The sequence below is a fragment of the Pongo abelii genome, chromosome Y (genome assembly GCF_028885655.2).
Source record: "Pongo abelii isolate AG06213 chromosome Y, NHGRI_mPonAbe1-v2.0_pri, whole genome shotgun sequence".
Taxonomy (NCBI): Eukaryota; Metazoa; Chordata; class Mammalia; order Primates; family Hominidae; genus Pongo; species Pongo abelii.
Window position 1 is genome coordinate 56,847,022 of NC_072009.2, and position 23,974 is coordinate 56,870,995.

Here is a 23,974-nt window from a genome sequence, read left to right on the forward strand (position 1 = left end):
ATAGTTTTGTCTTTTGCAGCTTTTTGTACTTACCTTTTAAAGTCAACAGCACTTCATCAATGATTTTTAAGTTAATGATGCGTCATAGTTTCCTGATGTTTCAATTAGTTCTTAATTAAAATTTTTTTCAAAATAAGTCAGCTAAATAGTGAAGCCAAAAAAGAAACTTGAAAACAAATCGGCTGAAAAGAAATTCAAATAACAGGACACTAACTTACATTGGCATTACCACTTTTACCACTTTATACGTACAAAATGAATTCACAGAGGTTATCTCATTTCATTCTCAAAGCAATTTGCCCACAGATACATAGCTGGTAAGTAAGTAGGTGGCTTATAACCACTTAGCTGTAAGGGACATAAACCTAGATCTCCTGACTAAATTAATTTTTGTTTCACTGTGCTATATTGTTTGTCCAACATATATATTAGTTATGAATACTACTTCAGAAAATTTTACATTAACCTTAGAGTCAACAGTGGAAAGAATAAAGACAGTTCTGATCAGAATCTAGAAAATTAATGAGTTATATGTCTGTGTTTTTTTAATTTGAAAATAAAGATGGTAATTTGAAAATAAAGATGGTATGATTTATATCTATCAGCCCACTTTGAAAACTAGAATTATCAGTCGGACTGATTCCGTGTTACTCAGGAAGAAAAATATTATTTCAAAAGATGCTTTGAACACCCTAGCGTTAGGGAAGAGGATTATAAGAAATTGATGTAACACATTGAGGCTTATTTTGTTTTTGGTGCGGCTTTTTTTTTTTTTTTAAGGTTTATCTTCAGTATACTCAGTAAAGTGAAAAGTTGTTTATGAATGTAGAATAGGATGTTTTTTTTAAATTTATTTATTCATTTACTTATTATTATTATACTTTAGGTTTTAGGGTACATGTGCGCAATGTGCAGGTTAGTTACATATGTATACTTGTGCCATGCTGGTGCGCTGCACCCACTAACTCGTCATCTAGCATTAGGTATATCTCCCAATGCTATGCCTCCCCTCTCCCCCCACCCCACAACAGTCCCCAGAGTGTGATGTTCCCCTTCCTGTGTCCATGTGTTCTCATTGTTCAATTCCCACCTATGAGTGAGAATATGCGGATTTTGGGTTTTTGTTCTGGGCGATAGTTTACTGAGAATGATGATTTCCAATTTTATCCATGTCCCTACAAAGGACATGAACTCATCATTTTTTATGGCTACATAGTATTCCATGGTGTATATGTGCCACATTTTCTTAATCCAGTCTATCCTTGTTGGACATTTGGGTTGGTTCCAAGTCTTTGCTATTGTGAATAATGCCGCCATAAACATACGTGTGCTTGTGTCTTTATAGCAGCATGATTTATAGTCCTTTGGGTGTATACCCAGTAATGGGATGGCTGGGTCAAATGGAATTTCTAGTTCTAGATCCCTGAGGAATCGCCACACTGACTTCCACAAGGGTTGAACTAGTTTACAGTCCCACCAGCAGTGGAAAAGTGTTCCTATTTCTCCACATCCTCTCCAGCACCTGTTGTTTCCTGACTTCTTAATGATTGCCATTCTAACTGGTGTGAGATGGTATCTCATTGTGGTTTTGATTTGCATTTCTCTGATGGCCAGTGATGGTGAGCATTTTTTCATGTGTTTTTTGGCTGCATAAATGTCTTCTTTTGAGAAGTGTCTGTTCATGTCCTTCGCCCGCTTTTTGATGGGGTGGTTTGTTTTTTTTCTTGTAAATTTGTTTGAGTTCACTGTAGATTCTGGATATTAGCCCTTTGTCAGATGAGTAGGTTGTGAAAATTTTCTCCCATTTTGTAGGTTGTCTGTTCACTCTGATGGTAGTTTCTTTTGCTGTGCAGAAGCTGTTTAGTTTAATTAGATCCCATTTGTCAATTTTGGCTTTTTTTTTTTTCTTTTATTATCATTATTATTAGTATTATTATTATACTTTAGGTTTTATGGTACATGTGCACAATGTGCAGGTAAGTTACATATGTATACATGTGCCATGCTGGTGCGCTGCACCCACCAACTCGTCATCTAGCATTAGGTATATCTCCCAATGCTATCCCTCCCCTCTCCCCCCACCCCACAACAGTCCCCAGAGTGTAATGTTCCCCTTCCTGTGTCCATGTGTTCTCATTGTTCAATTCCCACCTATGAGTGAGAATATGCGGTGTTTGGTTTTTTGTTCTTGCGATAGTTTACTGAGAATGATGATTTCCAATTTCATCCATGTCCCTACAAAGGACGTGAACTCATTATTTTTTATGGCTGCATAGTATTCCATGGTGTATATGTGCCACATTTTCTTAATCCAGTCTATCATTGTTGGACATTTGGGTTGGTTCCAAGTCTTTGCTATTGTGAATAATGCCGCAATAAACATACGTGTGCATGTGTCTTGGGTAGGAAGAATCAATATCATGAAAATGGCCATCCTTCCCAAGGTAATTTACAGATTCAATGCCATCCCCATCAAGCTACCAATGACTTTCTTCTCAGAATTGGAAAAAACTACTTTAAAGTTCATATGGAACCAAAAAAGAGCCCGCATCGCCAAGTCAGTCCTAAGCCAAAAGAACAAAGCTGGAGGCATCACGCTACCTGACTTCAAACTGTACTACAAGGCTACAGTAACCAAAACAGCATGGTACTGGTACCAAAACAGAGATATAGATCAATGGAACAGAACAGAGCCGTCAGAAATAATGCCACATATCTACAAGTATCTGATCTTTGACAAACCTGACAAAAACAAGAAATGGGGAAAGGATTCCCTATTTAATAAATGGTGCTGGGAAAACTGGCTAGCCATATGTAGAAAGCTGAAACTGGATCCCTTCCTTACACCTTATACAAAAATCAATTCAAGATGGATTAAAGACTTAAATGTTAGACCTAAAACCATAAAAACCCTAGAAGAAAACCTAGGCATTACCATTCAGGACATAGGCATGGGCAAGGACTTCATGTCTAAAACACCAAAAGCAATGGCAACAAAAGCCAAAATTGACAAATGGGATCTAATTAAACTCAAGAGCTTCTGCACAGCAAAAGAAACCACCATCAGAGTGAACAGGCAACCTACAAAATGGGAGAAAATTTTCGCAACCTACTCATCTGACAAAGGGCTAATATCCAGAATCTACAATGAACTCCAACAAATTTACAAGAAAAAAACAAACAACCCCATCAAAAAGTGGGCGAAGGACATGAACAGACACTTCTCAAAAGAAGACATTTATGCAGCCAAAAAACACATGAAAAAATGCTCACCATCACTGGCCATCAGAGAAATGCAAATCAAAACCACAATGAGATACCATCTCACACCAGTTAGAATGGCAATCATCAAGAAGTCAGGAAACAACAGGTGCTGGAGAGGATGTGGAGAAATAGGAACACTTTTACACTGTTGGTGGGACTGTAAACTAGTTCAACCCTTGTGGAAGTCAGTGTGGCGATTCCTCAGGGATCTAGAACTAGAAATTCCATTTGACCCAGCCATCCCATTACTGGGTATATACCCAAAGGACTATAAATCATGCTGCTATAAAGACACAATTTTGGCTTTTGTTGCCATTGCTTTTGGTGTTTTAGACATGGAGTCCTTGCCCGTGCCTATGTCCTGAATGGTAATGCCTAGGTTTTCTTCTATGGTTTTGATGGTTTTAGGTCTAATGTTTAAGTCTTTAATCCATCTTGAATTGATTTTTGTATAAGGTGTAAGGAAGGGATCCAGTTTCAGCTTTCTACATATGGCTAGCCAGTTTTCCCAGCACCATTTATTAAATAGGGAATCCTTTCCCCATTGCTTGTTTTTCTCAGGTTTGTCAAAGATCAGATAGTTGTAGATATGCGGCGTTATTTCTGAGGGCTCTGTTCTGTTCCATTGATCTATCTCTCTGTTTTGGTACCAGTACCATGCTGTTTTGGTTACTGTAGCCTTGTAGTATAGTTTGAAGTCAGGTAGTGTGATGCCTCCAGCTTTGTTCTTTTGACTTGGCGATGCAGGCTCTTTTTTGGTTCCATATGAACTTTAAAGTAGTTTTTTCCAGTTCTGTGAGGAAAGTCATTGGTAGCTTGATGGGGATGGCATTGAATCTGTAAATTACCTTGGGCAGTATGGCCATTTTCATGATATTGATTCTTCCTACCCATGAGCATGGAATGTTCTTTCATTTGTTTGTATCCTCTTTTATTTCCTTGAGCAGTGGTTTGTAGTTCTCCTTGAAGAGGTCCTTCATGTCCCTTGTAAGTTGGATTCCTAGGTATTTTATTCTCTTTGAAGCAATTGTGAATGGGAGTTCACTCATGATTTGGTTCTCTGTTTGTCTGTTGTTGGTGTATAAGAATGCTTGTGATTTTTGTACATTGATTTTGTGTCCTGAGACTTTGCTGAAGTTGCTTATCAGCTTAAGGAGATTTTGGGCTGAGACAATGGGGTTTTCTAGATATACAATCATGTCGTCTGCAGACAGGCACAATTTGGCTTCCTCTTTTCCTAATTGAATATCCTTTATTTCCTTCTCCTGCCTAATTGCCCTGGCCAGAACTTCCAACACTATGTTGAATAGGAGTGGTGAGAGAGGGCATCCCTGTCTTGTGCCAGTTTTCAAAGGGAATGCTTCCAGTTTTTGCCCATTCAGTATGATATTGGCTGTGGGTTTGTCATAGATAGCTCTTATGATTTTGAGATACGTCCCATCAATACCTAATTTACTGGGAGTTTTTAGCATGAAGGGTTGTTGAATTTTGTCAGAGGCCTTTTGTGCATCTGTTGAGATAATCATGTGGTTTTTGTCTTTGGTTCTGTTTGTATGCTGGATTACGTTTATTGATTTGCGTATATTGAACCAGCCTTGCATCCCAGGGATGAAGCCCACTTGATCATGGTGGATAAGCTTTTTGATGTGCTGCTGGATTCGGTTTGCCAGTATTTTATTGAGGATTTTTGCATCAATGTTCATCAAGGGTATTGGTCTAAAATTCTCTTTTTTGGTTGTGTCTCTGCCCGGCTTTGGTATCAGGATGATGCTGGCCTCATAAAATGAGTTAGGGAGGATTCCCTCTTTTTCTATTGATTGGAATAGTTTCAGAAGGAATGGTACCAGTTCCTCCTTGTACCTCTGGTAGAATTCGGCTGTGAATCCGTCTGGTCCTGGACTCTTTTTGGTTGGTAAGGTATTGATTATTGCCACAATTTCAGATCCTGTTATTGGTCTATTCAGAGATTCAACTTCTTCCTGGTTTAGTCTTGGCACAGTGTATGTGTCGAGGAATTTATCCATTTCTTCTAGATTTTCTAGTTTATTTGTGTAGAGCTGTTTGTAGTATTCTCTGATGGTAGTTTGTATTTCTGTGGGATCGGTGGTGATACCCCCTTTATCATTTTTTATTGCATCTATTTGATTCTTCTCTGTCAATTTTGTTGATCCTTTCAAATTTCTTTTGAAATTTCTAGGAATTGAAATACAAATTCCTTTTGTATTGCTGTGGGATCGGTGGTGATATCCCCTTTATCATTTTTTATTGCATCTATTTGATTCTTCTCTGTCAATTTGGTTGATCCTTTGAAAAAACCAGCTCCTGCATTCATTAATTTTTTGAAGGGTTTTTTTGTGTCTCTATTTCCTTCAGTTCTGCTCTGATGTTAGTTATTTCTTGCCTTCTGCTAGCTTTTGAATGTGTTTGCTCTTGCTTTTCTAGTTCTTTTTTAATTGTGATGTTAGGGTGTCAATTTTGGATCTTTCCTGCTTTCTTTTGGGGGCATTTAGTGCTATAAATTTGCCTCTACACACTGCTTTGAATGCATCCCAGAGATTCTGGTATGTTGTGTCTTGGTTCTCGTTGGTTTCAAAGAACATCTTTATTTCTGCCTTCATTTCGTTATGTACCCAGTAGTCATTCAGGAGCAGGTTGTTCAGTTTCCATGTAGTTGAGCGGTTTTGAGTGAGATTCTTAATCCTGAGTTCTAGCTTGATTGCACTGTGATCTGAGAGATAGTTTGTTATAATTTCTGTTCTTTTACATTTACTGAGGTGAGCTTTACTTCCAAGTATGTGGTCAATTTTGGAATAGGTGTGGTGTGGTGCTGAAAAAAAGGTATATGCTGTTGATTTGGGGTGGAGAGTTCTGTAGATGTCTAATAGGTCCGCTTGGTGCAGAGCTGAGTTCAATTCCTGGGTATCCTTGTTGACTTTTCTGTCTCGTTGATCTGTCTAATGTTGACAGTGGGGTGTTAAAGTCTCCCATTATTAATGTGTGGGAGTCTGAGTCTCTTTGTAGGTCACTCAGGACTTGCTTTATGAATCTGGGTGCTCTTGTATTGGGTGCATATATATTTAGGATAGTTAGGTCTTCTTGTTGAATGGATCCCTTTACCATTATGTAATGGCCTTCGTTGTCTCCTTTGATCTTTGTTGGTTTAAAGTCTGTTTTATCAGAGGCTAGGATTGCAACCCCTGCCTTCTTTTGTTTTCCATTTGCTTGGTAGATCTTCCTCCATCCTTTTATTTTGAGCCTATGTGTGTCTCTGCACGTGAGATGGGTTTCCTGAATACAGCACACTGATGGGTCTTGACTCTTTATCCAATTTGCCAGTCTTGTGTCTTTTAATTGGAGCATTTAGTCCATTTACATTTAAAGTTCATATTGTTATGTGTGAATTTGATCCTGTCATTATGATGTTAGCTGGTTATTTTGCTCATTAGTTGATGCAGTCTCTTCCTAGTCTCGATGGTCTTACATTTTGGCATGATTTTGCAGCGGCTGGTACCGGTTGTTCCTTTCCACGTTTAGCACTTCCTTCAGGAGCTCTTTTAGGGCAGGCCTGGTGGTGACAAAATCTCTCAGCATTTGCTTGACTGGAAAGTGTTTTATTTCTCCTTCACTTATGAAGCTTAGTTTGGCTGGATATGAAATTCTGCGTTGAAAATTCTTTTCTTTAAGAATGTTGAATATTGGCCCCCACTCTCTTCTGGCTTGTAGAGTTTCTGCCGAGAGATCCGCTGTTAGTCTAATGGGCCTCCCTTTGAGGGTAACCCGACCTTTCTCTCTGGCTGCCCTTAACATTTTTTCCTTCATTTCAACTTTGGTGAATCTGACAATTATGTGTCTTGGAGTTAGTTGCTCTTCTCGAGGAGTATCTTTGTGGCGTTCTCTGTATTTCCTGAATCTGAATGTTGGCCTGCCTTGCTAGATTAGCGAAGTTCTCCTGGATAATATCCTGCAGAGTGTTTTCCAACTTGGTTGCATTCTCCCCGTCACTTTCAGGTACACCAATCAGACGTAGATTTGGTCTTTTCACATAGTCCCATATTTCTTGGAGGCTTTGCTCGTTTCTTTTTATTCTTTTTTCTCTAAACTTCCCTTCTCGCTTCATTTCATTCATTTCATCTTCCATCGCTGATACCCTTTCTTCCATTTGATCGCATCGGCTCCTGAGGCTTCTGCATTCTTCACGTAGTTCTCGAGCCTTGGTTTTCAGCTCCATCATCTCCTTTAAGCACTTCTCTGTATTGGTTATTCTAGTTATACATTCTTCTAAATTTTTTTCAAAGTTTCCAACTTCTTTGCCTTTGGTTTGAATATCCTCCCGTAGCTCAGAGTAATTTGATCGTCTGAAGCCGCCTTCTCTCAGCTCGTCAAAGTCATTCTCCATCCAGCTTTGTTCCGTTGCTGGTGAGCAACTGCGTTCCTTTGGAGGAGGAGGAGGAGAGGCGCTCTGCTTTTTAAGAGTTTCCAGTTTTTCTGCTCTGTTTTTTCCCCATCTTTATGGTTTTATCTACTTTTGGTCTTTGATGATGGTGATGTACAGATGGGTTTTTGGTGTGGATGTCCTTTCTGTTTGTTAGTTTTCCTTCTAAAAGACAGGACCCTCAGCTGCAGGTCTGTTGGAGTACCCAGCCGTGTGAGGTGTCAGTCTGCCCCTGCTGTGGGGTGCCTCCCAGTTAGGCTGATCAGGGGCCAGGGGTCAGGGACCCACTTGAGGAGGCAGTGTGCCCGTTCTCAGATCTCCAGCTGCATGCTGGGAGGAACCACTGCTCTCTTCAAAGCTGTCAGACAGGGACATTTAGGTCTGCAGAGGTTACTGCTGTCTTTTTGTCTGTCTGTGCCCTGCCCCGCAGAGGTGGAGTCTACAGAGGCAGGCAGGCCTCCTTGAGCTGTGGTGGGCTCCACCCAGTTCAAGCTTCCCAGCTGCTTTGTTTACCTAAGCAAGCCTGGGCAATGGTGGGCGCCCCTCCCCCAGCCTCGCTGCCGCTTTGCAGTTTGATCTCAGACTGCCGTGCTAGCAATCAGCGAGACTGTGTGGGCCTAGGACCCTCTGAGCCAGGCGCAGGATGTAATCTCCTGGTGCGCGGTTTTTTAAGCCCGCCGGAAAAGCGCAGTATTCGGGTGGGAGCGACCCAATTTTCCCGGTGCCGTCTGTCACCCCTTTCTTTGACTAGGAAAGGGAACTCCCTGACCCCTTGCGCTTCCGGAGTGAGGCAATGCCTCGCCCTTCTTCAGCTCGCGCACGGCGTGCGCACCCACTGACCTGCGCCCACTGTCTGGCACTCCCTAGTGAGATGAACCCAGTACCTTAGATGGAAATGCAGAAATCACCCTTCTTCTGCGTCGCGCACGCTGGGAGCTGTAGACCAGAGCTCTTCCTATTCGGCCATCTTGGCTCCTCCCCTAAACTTTCAACTCAGGATGATTTTAATAACTTTAATTTTTACAAATAGAAACTTTCTAGTTTTGGGTGTCTTTTTTAACTACTTCACAGAGTATTTTCACAAATACTAAATGAGTATTCTTCCACAGCATTATACAAGACTCGGTGATGAGCGGCAGTAGGTTTAAGAAAGTACTATATCCTTTGGTTAAAATTCCATGCTGATGTCCTCTGATTAGTTTAAAATCCTGAGCCTGAACTGAGCTGCACTGGTGACTAATTTACAGTGAAAGTAATTTATATAAAATATACTTAAAATACAAAATGATATTCACATTGTGTATGGATTTTGCCTGCATACGTAATTATGATGTCTACTTCCCAAATTACAGTCTGCTGCAAATCCTGAGACTCCCAACTCAACCATCTGCAGAGAGGCCAGCACCCAGTCTTCATCAGCTGCGGCTAGCCAAGGCTGGGTTTTACCAGAAGGCAAAATCATGCCAAACACTGTTTTTGTTGGTGGAATTGATGATAGGGTATTGTATTCATACCTCATTTTTACCTTAAAGTACATCATGAACAATGGGATTTGGGCCCTGTTACAAACTTAATGTGTTTTTGTACTTCATGGAGGTTTAGAATTGCTTTCAGGTTTGACCCATAGGTACTAAAAATATCTTTGACAAAGAGCTACTGGTCATTTGGGGATAAATGGGGAAAAAATTTCCCCCTCATGGTAGTAAAATTGTAGTAAAGTTGAAATTTTTGAATGCCGAATTTTTACTCTGACGTTCAATTCTGTTCCATAGACGGATGAAACTGAGATGAGAAGCTGCTTTGGTAGATACAGTTCTGTGAAGGAAGTGAAGATAATCACGAATCGAAGTGGTGTGTCCAAAGGGTGAGTAATTTTTTCAAAAATATCTGAACTCTAGTCCCCTGTTCTATAGGTATGAGACAAGACTTCAAAACTGATATTCTGACCCTTGTATAAATGAAATTGTTTGCGGTGTTAATTTCTTTCACGTAGGGGATAAAAGGTTATTACCAGTTCTTTTATTTAGTCATTTTTCTAATGTTTGTTTTGAAATGTCTGCAATTTTTATTTCATACAGATGAGTTAATCAGTTTTCTCAAATAATTGTTTTCTTCGTACACTGCACCGCATCTTAAATTTTAACCACCTTGTCTTAGATAGTAAGTTAAATTCAGGTTCACAGATGTGAATTCTTTGTTAATCAATGAAGTTTTCACAGTGCCCTAATCCTAGCACATTTTGACGTAGTTCTGCTTAAGAAAAAGTAGTGTTTGTAGAGGATCTGTCATGTGCATGTTAGCAAATACTTATCATGGTATATTATCCATCTTTGGTCATGATCACTTCTGTATATAGAACAGTAGAAGTTCTGAACCATGTACTGTATGATGGTGATTTTATGCTTCATTTATCTGCCTTTATAGCTATGGATTTGTTTCATTTGTTGATGATGTGGATGTCCAGAAGATAGTAGAGGTAAGTAATAGAAAAATCTCTTACTTATCTTACTGCTACAACGTTTAGTGTTAGTGAGATACTCAGACCTGTGTAAAATTTGGAGGACGTTAGACTTCCTGTTCAAAATGCAAAGTCAGAGTAACCTCCCATAACTTGATAGATCCTGTTTATTTCTGAGTGGACACCTAGGTTCATGAACTACAGACCGGAAAGGTTGGAGACCGGGTGATGAAAAGTTTTTGATCAACTTTTCACTTGATGCCTCTTGACACTGATTAGAGTGACAAGGGTAAGTAAGGTAGCTTCATGATGACAAATTTTAATTTGGTGCGTAGTTGTCACTGATCGTCTATGATGATAGGCACTTTAGAAGACTTTAGGTGTTTACCCAAGTCTTGGAAGCTAAGACTTGAAAATGGATTCTAGTTTTGTTACTGTTCTCTTTTCAGTCACAGATACATCTCCAGGGTAAAAAGCTGAAGCTGGGCCCTGCAATCAGGAAACAAAAGTTCTGTGAGTAGGAAAAGAAATTGTTCTTTTTTGACCCGTGTAGCTTTTCAAATAACTAAAAGTAGGCTTTTTTCTTCTTGCTTTTCAAAAAGGTGCTTGTCATGTGCAGCCACGTCCTTTGGTATTTAATCCTCCTCCTCCACCACAGTTTCAGAACGTCTGGAGGAATCCAAACACTGAAACTTGCCTGCAGCCCCTAATCACGCTGAATCCTGTAACTCAGTACGTTCAGGTAAGAACTGCTTATGTTCCTATTCTCTTGTTAATTGTAGTCATCCTTGCGTCTGTGGAATTGTATCTACACTTTCCATAGTAAGTGGCAATGGAATCCCTGTTTGAACAGTGTGAGTAATGGGAAATTTGTTACTTCTATTAGAAATTTCTTACTCTTAGTGTTGGTTATTTGAGCTAAAAGTCTTCTATATACTTTTTGAGGCTTTCTCTCAGAAATGATCTCTGTAGACATATGAACAAATCTCTTCCTATCTCTTCCTTTTTCACCCCATATAACTAGTTCCTAAAGTATTTGGAAGCAGCTCTCCTTATGTGTCTGCCTAGGTTATTGTTCTCTGAGGTTAGCAGTTAACCTAGCTATTCTTTGCTTGCAGTGATTTCCAGATGCCTCCTCATATAAATTGCTGACCTCTAGATATATTCTGGTTCTTGGATGGGTAGATTTCTGTAGCTCTTCTTTACTTGCAATGCTTTCCAGATGCTTCCTCATATAAATTACTGACTTCTGGATATATTCTGGTTCTGGGATGGGTAGATTTCTGATCTCTTTTACTCTGTCTATAAATCCCATGAGTTTCTGGCATGTCATTTCTCTGATGCTGGTTGCTTTGATATTTAAAGTAGGATTTGACATCCTCTGTCACTTACTGGTGATAAATAAGGTTTATTTTGTTCTTCGTTCCTTTCATTTCTGTGTGTGTTTAAAAGACCTTTTCTTTGATGGAATATAAAGTAACAAAATAGTAGTGAAATAGTTCTTCAGTGTCTCTCATTTGTTCACATTTTCCGTGTCCTTGAAACGTGTAGGGTACACCTCTTCTTCTTTTTCCTTCTCTGCGCAATGGCTAGAAGAAAAGCCCTGCTTGTTTCTAGCATTTATGGTGAGCCATTACTGAATGTGGGTGTATTCATGAATGCTGCTACCTGTATGTTTTTAATTAGTAAGTATTCATTGAAACGTCGAAGACATTATACTGTCTCTTTTCCATTTGTGGCTTATATACTGCCCTTAATTTGTGGAAATGAAGTACTGAGAAAGCTGTAACATCTGTCGAAGAACTACAGTATTACCCAAAATATTGTCAAGTATAAAACAGTCTGGAAGTGTTTTGCCAAAGAAATAGCAAATGTGTTAATTTAACTTAGGTTGAAATCTGTCTTAATAGAGCCTTATCACCAGTGTCAGAAATTACTTCTGGGTGGGCATAGGTAGACAGTGTAAATAAGGTAAACTTTGGCTGGTGCAATAGGCACTTCTTTTGTCATTTGTCTCTTCCCCTTTCCCACCCAAAGGGTAGCACTTGACAGAGAATATTTGTTTCTTCATAATGTCTGTCATTCATTTAGAAATCTGCATTGCTGTAGGTAGAAAAACAATTACTATTTCAATGTTCTTTCTATTTTTGTCACGTTGGGAATGATACTTCCTTCTAATTAAAAACAATGTTTTGCCGTATTAATCCATTCTTTCTGTCAACTTTATTTTCAGGCTTATTCTACTTATCCAGATTCACCAGGTCAGGTCATCACTCGATATCAGTTGCCTTTATATAATAATCAGGTAATTGAAGAGGGAGTAAAATGATTTACTTTCAGCTACCAATGAGGCCTTCAACTTGTTTATACAAATTGCCTGAATAGGTTGTCATTTTAAACTAGTGAAGTGTACCTAAAATTTTAGAAAACACTTAGAATTAGTGTAATGAAGGCCTCTGTAGTATTTAGAAGTGATGAAATAATATTTTGACAGGAGGGTACTTGGCAATAACTTTTCTGTAGAACAATTTCTGAGATTTGGTGTTCCCATCTTTGATTCAGCATGCATTTTGTTATGTTTGCTGTCAAAGAGCTGAAACATGCAGACTGTCTTTCATGAATTTAGAGATACAGAGTGAAATAAAAGCTTTATCCAATTCTTAGAGCACAGAATTCCAATTGTGTTTTTAGTTTAGCTTGCTGCTTCATGATAGTAGTTCTCTGGGTCTCTTTTCAATGATACAACTATATCTATGACCTATAATCATATGTGTGGTACCAAATTCAAAGAATTAGTATCTTTGAGAATTTCACAATGCCATTTGCAGAAACTTGGGAAAAAGGTGAGGTTTTCTATGTAGAAGGAAGAGCAAGAAGTTGAGGGATTAGAAACCTAAAGTACTTATTTTTTCTATTCTGTTTCTTTTGTTCTGTTAACCAAGGAGCCAGCGTGAGAAGTACTTCGATATTGTGTGTCTCACGTGTTCTTGAAAATGTGTAGTAATATTTGAATAATTTTGGTTTCCTTTTTTTTTTTTTCCCCCCCAAGATGCCACCACAGCGGCCTGTTGGGGAGCAAAGGAGTTACGCTGTACCTCAGGTAAAGTGAATGCGCCAAACGTACACTCCCTGTTCTTTCTTGATTTTTTTCTATTTCATACGTGCCTATAAATGTTTTAAATCATTCTTTGTATTAATGTGGCACATTTTGTTACTTTCTTTTTAACCCAATTTTAAACTCCTGTGGGAGCAACAGTGCCTTTTTCTCTCCCAGGTTTTTGCATGCTTAAGCAATGGCTGGTCCACATAATGATAAGAATTCGGTTACTTTTTGATTGACTATACAGTCCATGAAAGGTAATATTAATGTGGCCTTAGAATGAGCGTGTATCTGCCTGGAATCTGCCTCTGGCCTTACCCTCCGTAAAAAAAAAAAAAAAAAAAAAATGTGTTCAAGAGAAACAGAAATGTTTTGCTATTAATTACTCTTAAATAAGAATGGGAAGAAAAAAGAGTACTACCTCTAAAACACCCGAACTGCTTTCCCGCCACATAACTAGTTCCAAAAATATTTGAAAGCAGCTGTCTTCATGTGTCTGCCTAGTTTATTCTTCTCTAAGGTTAGCAATTCATCCAGCTATTCTTTACTTGCAGTGTTTTCCAGATGCCTCCTCATATAGATTCCTGACTTCTGGGTATATTCTGGTTCTGGAATGGGGAGGTTTCTGATGTGTTTTACTATATTTATAAATCCCGTGAGTGTCTGGCATGTAATTTCTCCGATCCTGGTTACCTTGATATGTAAAGTAGGATTTGACATACTCTGTCACTTACTGGTGATAAGTAACGTTTATTTTCTTTTTAGTTTATTTATGTCTTAGTTTAAAAGACATTTTCTTTGATGGAAAATAAAGCAAGAAAATAGTGGTGAAATAGTTCTTCAGTGTCTCTCGTTTGTTGACATTTTCCGTGTACTTGAAACAGGTAGGGTATACCTCTGCTGCTTTTTCGTCCTCCGAGCGATGGCTAGAAAAAAAGCCCTGTTTCTCACATTTACTGTGAGCCATTACGTAATCTGGGTGTATTCATGTGTGATGCTATGTATATGTTTTCAATCACTAAGTATTTATTGAATCGTAGAAGACATTATACTGTCTCTTTTCCAGTTGCGGATTATATACTGCCCTTAGTTTTTTGAAATGAAGTACAGAAAAAGCCGTAACATTTGTAGGAGAACTTCATATTACCCTGTGGTCTTGTCAAATACAAAACCCTTTGGAAGTATTTTAAGAAAGAAAGAAAGCAAATACATTAATTTAACTTACATTGAAGTCTGTCTTAATAGAGCCTTATCACCAGAATAAGAAATAACTTCTGGGTGGGCATAAGTACACAGTATAAATAAGGTCAACTTGTCTGGTGAAATAGTCACTTCTTTTGTCATTAGTCTGTTCCTCTTCCCCAGCCAAAGGGCCTCACTTGACAGAATATTTCTTTCTTCATAAAATCAGTCACTCATTTAGAATCTGCGGTGCTGTATATAGAAAAGTAATGTTTTAAAACTTTTTCATAGTTTTTTATATTGGGAATAGTATTTCTAATTAACAAAATGTTTTACCGTATTCATTCATTCTTGCTGTAAACTTTATTTATAGGCATATCCTACTTATCCAAATTCAGCAGTTCACATCGTCACTGGATGTCATTTGCTTGTATATAATTATCAGGTAATTTAAGAGGGAGTAAAATGATTTACTTTCAGATATTATTGAGCCCTTTGTTATACAAATTGCTTGAATGGTTTGCCATTTTAAAATAGTGAAATGTACCTAAAATTTAAGACAACACTTAGAATTAGTCTAGAATGAAGGCCTCTGTATTATTTAGAAGTAATTGCATAATATTTTGACAGGAATGTACTTAGCAAAAACTTCACTGTAGAACAGTTTTTTGAGACGTGGTGTCCCCTTCTGTATTGTAGCATGTTTTTTTTTTCATCTTTGCGGTCAAATAGCTGAAACATCCAGACTGGCTTTTATCAATTTTTTAGAAAGACAGAGTGAAATAAAATTACTACCCACCTTTTAGAGCACAGAATTTGAATTATATTTGTATTTTAGCTGGCTGCTTCATAATAGTAGTCCTCTGCGTCTGTTTTCATAGATATGACTGTATATATGACCCATAATCATATCTATGGTAATAAATTCCAAGAACTAATATCCTTGAGATTTCCACAGTACCAACCCCAGAAAATTGGGAAAAAGTTGAGGTTTTACATAATAGAGTTAACAACAAGAACGTCAGAGATTAGAAACCTAAAGTAATTCTTTTTTCTGTTCCGTTTCTTTTATTATAATAACAAATTAAAGGAGCCAGCATATGTACTTCAATATTGTGTTATCTCATGTATTTTTGAAAATGTGAAGGAACATTTGAATGATTTTTGTTTCCTGTCTCTACTAAAAACACAAAAAAATTAGCCAGGCGTGGTGGCGCACACTTGTAATCCCAACTAGTCGGGAGGCTGAGGCAGCAGAATCACTTGATCCTGGGATGCAGGTGGCTGTGAGCTGAGATTGTGCCACTGCACTCCAGCCTAGGCAGCAAAGAGAGACTCAGTCTTTAAAAAAACAATGCCATGAATATCTTTGTGTAAATATCTTGGCACGCGTCTGCTGTTAATTTCTTGAGATGAATTGCTATCAGTGAAATAGCTAGGTGAAAGCACTTTGCCCCTTTTATAACAATTTTATAACTAATTCTCCTTTTTAGTATACTGGTGAGTATCCCCGCTTATCAAATTATGATACACCTTTTCCACAGTACTCTTGGTAAATCACGTATTGGTATTTTCTCATGGACGGTGTGTAGAGTGCTGTCTTTTCCACACCCATTCCAGTGAAAGTTACTAGTATTTTTTAAATTGTCAGCCTAATAGCTGGAAAATATTACATTATGTTGATGCCCACTTTTTAAAATCATCATTGAAGTTGATAATTGGTCTTTAGCTTTTTAAATTAGGTTTTTAATTTTATTTTTCTTACTGATTCATACAAGACTTTGTATTGGTATTCACTTTTGTCATACATCATGGAAAAAATATATAGGAGTAATAAGGAGGTGCCCTGGTGCCCTAACCTTATTCCTATTTTCAGTTCAGTTGAGTCAACTAGTTCACTTGTAAGTTTGATGATAGGGTAGAATGAGATTGATCGAAAATAAGATTCCTCTATCTCTTTTTTACTTGGGTTTTAAAAAAATTTAAAAATGAGTGCTGTATTTTATCAAATGATTTTCAGTGATGAATTAAAGTAATGTGTCCTGCAAATGGAGTATTCTTGCATTCCCCATATAAACTTAGACTCTTTATATACTGCTGGAATTTCCCATTTGTGTTGAGGGCAGGGATGGATCATCTGGGTGAGGCTTTGTTGCTTATATGCTTTTAGCTTTGTAAAATGCGTTGAGAAATACTTTCTTCCTCTTTGAAAACAGAGTTTCGGCATAGCACTCTTTTGTTATCTGTGGCCACAACCAATTTTTCAGGTCTCATATATACTTTTGCTTTCTTGTGTTTTCTTGCTTTGTTTTGCCAGGATTGTTTATTGCTCGAATTTCATCCTCCCCACGTACCACTCCCCGAGAATCTGCGCTTTGATTTACTTAAGTTTTCATTCTGATTTTCACGTCCTATTTTCTAAATTTTATCACTCTCTTTATTTGCTTCTCCTCTTTTGCTGCGAATGTAACTTTGCTGACTACAAATGATAGGCTTTTTCCTGGTCAGTTTATATAAATACCAGTTTGCTTACATGTTGACACAGTAATTGAATTAGATAATACTGGCAAAGGAGCTGACCTCCCAGGAGTCTAAATAACGATAATTTTTTTGCAGCTTTTAGCTGTCGTAGTCACTTGGTTGTCCACATGTAACAAGGAATGTATTTGCTCTATGTGGCAATGAGAGTTGTGTATATGATGGTCTTGAAGCTCACTCCTGTTTACTATTCCAACATTTCTCATTTCAAAATTCAACAACTCACTTGAAGATATGGTTAAGAAAATTACTTCTTTAATGCAGTTTGTTTGCAGGATGCCATTGACGGTTACGTTGGTACTTTCTTTAAACTTAAACTCTTCTTATCCTAAGCATTCATTTATATTTTTGGCCATAGTTTAAAAGTAACCAAAGGTTGTCTGTTGATTGTGGATTTTTATATATACATTATATAATTATGTATAAATACACACACAGTGGGAATTGAACAATCCCTGCTAATCGAGCCATGGCAAAAATGAAGTACATTGCAAAAAATGAAGTACATTGCTTACTACAAAGTACAAAAAAAAGCTTACAAAAGCTTTGATCGCCACCTGCTGGCCGAGGACTAGGACATGATCATTACTTCCTTAATTTAAAATATGATGAGTCCATTAAAGAGATTCGGTGAATTTTATATGTACGATTCCAGTTAAGCAGGCAGCCAGTTTGTAAGATCCAAGGTAAAGTCAAACTTCTTACAAAACCAAATGCCTTTTTTTTCTTCTTTACCAAACTACGGTTGTTTCGGGTATCCAAATGAGTACGAGAATCAGAAGAGACAACCAGAGATCTTTTCCAGCCATTTGTTTTGAAGCAAGGAAACTGAAACTGAGGTCATGAAAAGATTCACTTTCGTGAGCAATGGAAATCAGGTTCTTCCCAAACAAGAATTTTCCTCTTCAATTCTTGTGGCACTGTCACAAGGCTTCTTAACCAGACCCTTTGCAAATTTGGCACCAAATAATTCCTTATTGTAGGAGGCTGTCTTTGCATTGTAGGATGTGCAGTAGCATGCCTGGCCTTCAGCCCATCAGATTCCAGGAATACATCTCAGTTGTGACAGCCAATCTCTGAACGTCGCTAAATGCCCCTGGGGCTCAAAAATCTTGCCCAGTTGAGAATCAGTGCATTTCCATAACCTCTCATAATCTGACACAGGTTTCTGCCAGATGTTAGATTTCTAAATTAAAATGCATCCAAACACTATGGTGCAGAGACAATACTGTAGTGTAGCTTGTTTATCAAAGAAAAACATAGCCAAAGTTCATCCACAAATCAAGGGGGAATTGAAAAAGAAGGACTACAAGAATTTCAGAATTTCTTATGTTTTATTCTGTTTGGGATTTCTGAATGAACTGAGAAGGAATTGGTGAATTGTGTATAGGGAAGGGAAATCTAATCAGGTTCCTAATAGTTCAAGATAATGCAGCTTAATGTCATTTGGAAAAAACAATAATGGAAGACATTTTTAGAAAGGAAAAACTTAAAAATAGTGTTTTAAATTATTCTTCCACAACACTGTCATGAAATAAAGCTGTTAAAGGAAAGCATTAGGCATTAGTTACAAACCCAAAATAGCAAGTACAGGCAGGAAAGAAAAGAGAAGTGCAGTAACCTCAGCTTCAGTTGATTTCACAATTTAGATTTCATGTGTAGTAAAGCTGTGTAGAATAAGTAACTTCTAGCATCTAATTAACAAAGTAGGAACTCCTTTCTTACTACTATAACATTGTGTTGTTCAAAAAGATACACAGTTTCTTTCGTCTTTTGTTTTCTTTCAGACAGCTGTATGTGTAATAGCTTTCTCTTAGGCAGCTTTTTGTGCTTTCCTAGTCAACAGCACTTCACCAGTGATTTTTAAATTAATGATGTGTCATCGTTTCCTGATGTTTTGATTAGTTCTTAATTAAATTTTTTTTCAAAATAAGTCAGCTAAATAGTGGAGCCAAAAAAGAAACTTGAAAACAAATCTGCTGAAAATAAATTCAAATAACAGGACACTAACTTACATTAGCATACCACTTTTCCACTTTTACCACTTTATACGTGCAAAATGAATTCACTCATTTATATCTATCAGGCCACTGTGAAAATTAGAATTATCAGTTGGACTGATTTCATGTTACTCAGGAAGAAAAATGTTATTTCAGAAGATGCTTTGAACACCCTAGCGTTAAGGAAGAAGATTATAAGAAATTGGTTTAAAACATTGAGGTTTATTTTGTTTTTGGTGCGGCTTTTTCTTTTTTTTTTTTTTTTTAAGGTTTATCTTTAGTCTACTCAGTAAAGTGAAAAGTTGTTTATGAATGTAGAACAGGATGATTTTAAAACTTTAATTTTTCCAAATCTAAACCTTCTAGTTTTGGGTGTCTTTTATAACTACTTCACAGAGTATTTTCACAATTACTGAATGAGTATTCTTCCACAGCATTATACAAGACTCGGTGATGAGTGGCAGTAGGTTTAAGAAAGTACTATATCCTTTGGTTAAAATTCCATGCTGATGTCCTCTGATTAGTTTAAATCCTGAGCCTGAACTGAGCTGCACTGGTGACTAATTTACAATGAATATAACTTATATAGAATATATTATACTTAAAATACAAAAATTATATTTCACATTGTGTATGGGTTTTGCCTGCATACATAATTATGATGTCTGCTTTCCAAATTACAGTCTGCTGCAAATCCTGAGACTCCCAACTCAACCATCTGCAGAGAGGCCAGTACCCAGTCTTCATCAGCTGCGGCTAGCCAAGGCTGGGTTTTACCAGAAGGCAAAATCATGCCAAACACTGTTTTCGTTGGTGGAATTGATGATAGGGTATTGTATTCATACCTCATTGTTACCTTAAAGTACATCATGAACAATGGGATTTGGGCCCTGTTACAAACTTAATGTGTTTTTGTACTTCATGGAGGTTTAGAATTGCTTTCAGGTTTGACCCATAGGTACTAAAAATATCTTTGACAAAGAGCTGCTGGTCATTTGGGGATAAATGGGGAAGAAATTTCCCTCTCATGGTAGTAAAATTGTAGTAAAGTTGAAATTTTTGAATGCTGAATTTTTACTCTGACGTTCCATTCTCTTCCATAGACGGATGAAACTGAGTTTAGAAGCTGCTTTGGTAGATACGGTTCAGTGAAAGAAGTGAAGATAATCACAAATCGAAGTGGTGTGTCCAAAGGGTGAGTAATTTTATCAAAAATATCTGAACTCTAGTCCCCTGTTCTATAGGTATGAGACAAGACTTCAAAACTGATATTCTGACCCTTGTATAAATGAAATTGTTTGCAGTGTTAATTTCTTTCACGTAGGGGATAAAAGGTTATTACCAGTTCTTTTATTTAGTCATTTTTCTAATGTTTGTTTTGAAATGTCTGCAATTTTTATTTCATACAGATGAGTTAATCAGTTTTCTCAAATAGTTGTTTTCTTCATACACTGCACAGCATCTTAAATTTTAACCACCTTGTCTTAGATAGTAAGTTAAATTCAGGTTCACAGATGTGAACCCTTTGTTAATCAATGAAGTTTTCACAGTGCCCTAATCTAGCACATTTTGACATAGTTCTGCTTAAGAAAAAGTAGTGTTTGTAGAGGATCTGTCATGTGCATGTTAGCAAATACTTATCATGGTATATTATTCATCTTTGGTCATGATCACGTCTGTATATAGGATAGTAGAAGTTCTGAACCATGTACTGTATGATGGTGATTTTATGCTTCATTTGTCTGCCTTTATAGCTATGGATTTGTTTCATTTGTTGATGATGTGGATGTCCAGAAGATAGTAGAGGTAAGTAATCCAATAGAAAAGTCTCTTATTTATCTTACTGCTACGACGTTTAGTGTTAGTGATATACTCAGACTTGTGTAAAATTTGGAGAAAGTTAGACTTCCTGTTGAAAATCCAAACTCAGAGTAACCTCCCATAACTTGATAGATCCTGTTTATTTTTGAGTGGACACCTAGGTTCATGAACTACAGACAGGAAAGGTTGGAGACCGGGTGAGGAAAAGTTTTTGATCAACTTTCACTTGATGCCTCTTGACACTGATTAGAGTGGCAAGGGTAAATAAGGTAGCTTCATGATGACAAAATTTAATTTGGTGCGTAGTTGTCACTGATCGTCTATGATGATAGGAACCTTAGAAAGCTTTAGGTGTTTACCCAAGTCTTGGAAGCTAAGACTTGAAAATGGATTCTAGTTTTGTTACTGTTCTCTTTTCAGGCACAGATACATCTCCAGGGTAAAAAGCTGAAGCTGGGCCCTGCAATCAGGAAACAAAAGTTCTGTGAGTAGGAAAAGAAATTGTTCTTTTTTGACCCGGGTAGCTTTTCAAATAACTAAAAATAGGCTTTTTTCTTCTTGCTTTTCAAAAAGGCGCTCGTCTTGTGCAGCCACGTCCTTTGGTATTAAATCCTCCTCCTCCACCACAGTTTCAGAACATCTGGAGGAATCCGAACACTGAAACTTGCCTGCGGCCCCTAATCACGCTGAATCCTATAACTCAGTACGTTCAGGTAAGAAGTGCTTATGTTCCTGTTCTCTTGTTTATTGTAGTCATCCTTGGGTCTGTGGAATTGTATCTACACTTTCCATAGTAAGTGGCAATGGAATCCCTGTTTGAACAGTGTGAGTAATGGGAAATTTGTTACTTTTGTTAGAAATTTCTTACTCTTAGTGTTGGTTATTTGAGCTAAAAATCTTCTATATACTTTTTGAGACTTTCTCTCAGAAATGACCTCTTTAGACACATGAACAAATCTCTTCCTGTCTCTTCCTTTTTCACCCTATGTAACTAGTTCCTAAAGTATTTGGAAGCAGCTCTCCTTATGTGTCTGCCTAGTTTATTGTTCTCTAAGGTTAGCGGTTAACCTAGCTATTCTTTACTTGCAGTGCTTTCCAGATGCCTCGTCATATAAATTGCTGACTTCTGGATATATTCTGGTTCTGGGATGGGTAGATTTCTGATCTCTTTTACTCTATCTATAAATCCCGTGAGTTTCTGGCATGTCATTTCTCTGATGCTGGTTGCTTTGGTATTTAAAGTGAGATTTGACATCCTCTGTCACTTACTGGTGATAAATAACATTTATTTTGTTCTTCATTCCTCTTATTTCAGTGTGTGTTTAAAACACCTTTTCTTTGATGGAAAATAAAGTAACAAAATAGTAGTGAAATAGTTCTTCAGTGTCTCTCATATGTTGACATTTTCCATGTACTTGAAACGTGTAGGGTACACCTCTTCTTCTTTTTTCCTTCTCTGAGCAATGACTAGAAGAAAAGCCCTACGTGTTTCTAGCATTTACGGTGAGCCATTACTGAATCTGGGTATATTCATGAATGCTGCTACCTGTATGTTTTTAATCAGCAAGAATTTACTGAAACGTAGAAGACGTTATACTGTCTCTTTTCCAGTTATGGCTATATACTGCCCTTAATTTGTGGAAATGAAGTACCGAGAAAGCCGTAACATCTGTCGAAGAACTACAGTATTACCCTATAATGTTGTCAAATACCAAACAATCTAGAAGTATTTTGCCAAAGAAACAGCAAGTGTATGAATTTAATTTACGTTGAAATCTATCCTAATGGAGCCTTATCACCAGTGTAAGAAATAACTTCTGGGTGGGCATAAGTACCCGGTATATATAAGGTAAACTTTGGCTGGTGAAATAGTCACTTCTTTTGTCATTTGTCTCTTCCCCCTCCCCACCCAAAGGGTAGCACTTGACAGAGAATTTTTATTTCTTCATAAAGTCAGTCATTTAGAAATCTGCATTGCTGTACGTAGAAAAACAATTACTGTTTCAAAGCTTTTCATATTTTTGTTATATTGAGTATGATATTTCTTTCTATTTAAAAAAAAGTTTTACTGTATTAATCCATTCTTTCTGTCAACTTTATTTTCAGGCTTATTCTACTTATCCAGATTCACCAGGTCAATTTATATCTATAAATTCCGTCATCCCTGGATATCAGTTGCCTGTATATAATTATCAGGTAATTGAAGAGGGAGTAAAATGTTTTACCTTCAGCTACTATTGAGGCCTTCAACTTGTTTATACAAATTGCTTGAATAGTTTGTCATTTTAAAGTAGTGAAATGTACCTAAAATTTAAGAAATCACTTAGAATTCGTGTAATGAGGACCTCTGTGTTACTTAGAAGTGATGAAATAAGATTTTGACAGGAGTGTACTCAGCAATAACTTTCTGTAGAACAATTTCTGAGATTTGTGTTTCCGTCTTTGTTTCAGCATGTATTTTGTTATCTTTGCTGTCAAAGAGCTGAAATATCCAGGCTGACTTTCATGAATCTTGCAGAGATATAAAGTGAAATAAAAGCTTTACCCAATTCTTAGAGCACAGAATTCCAATTGTATTTTTATTTTAGCTTACTGCTTCATGGTAGTAGTTCTCTGGGTCTGTTTTCAACGATACAGCTATTATCTATGACCCGTAGTCATATGTGTGGTAACAAATTCAAAGAATTAATATCTTTGAGGATGCTACAATTCTATTTCCAGAAAATTGGGAAGATTGAGGTTTTCCATGTAGAAGTAACAACAAGAACTTCAGGGATTAGAAACCTAAAGTACTTCTTTTTTTCTATTCTGTTTCTTTCATTATAACAAAGGAGCCATCATGATAAATACTTCAATATTATGTAACTCACGGGTTTTTGAAAATGTGTAGGAGTATTTACATAATTTTGGTTACTTTTTTTTTTTTAAAAAAAAAAAAAAAAGATTCCACTGCACTGGTCTGTTCGGGCGCAAAGGAGTTAGGTTGTTCCTGTGGTAAAGCGAATTAGTGAAACATATACTTCCTCTTCTTTCTTGATTTTTTGTGTGTCATATATGCCTATAAATATTTTAAATCATCCTTCATATTAATGTGTTACGTTTTGTTACTTTCTTTTTAACCTCCTATGGCAGCAACAGTGCCTTTTTCTCTCTCAGGTTTTGTATGCTTAAGCAATGGC

General features: G+C 37.3%; 1 pseudogene; it reads left to right on the forward strand.

Annotated features, from left to right (window-relative positions):
* The window catches only part of LOC129053370 (deleted in azoospermia protein 4-like), a 57,173-nt pseudogene that overhangs the window by 18,930 nt on the left and 14,269 nt on the right, over positions 1-23,974 (forward strand).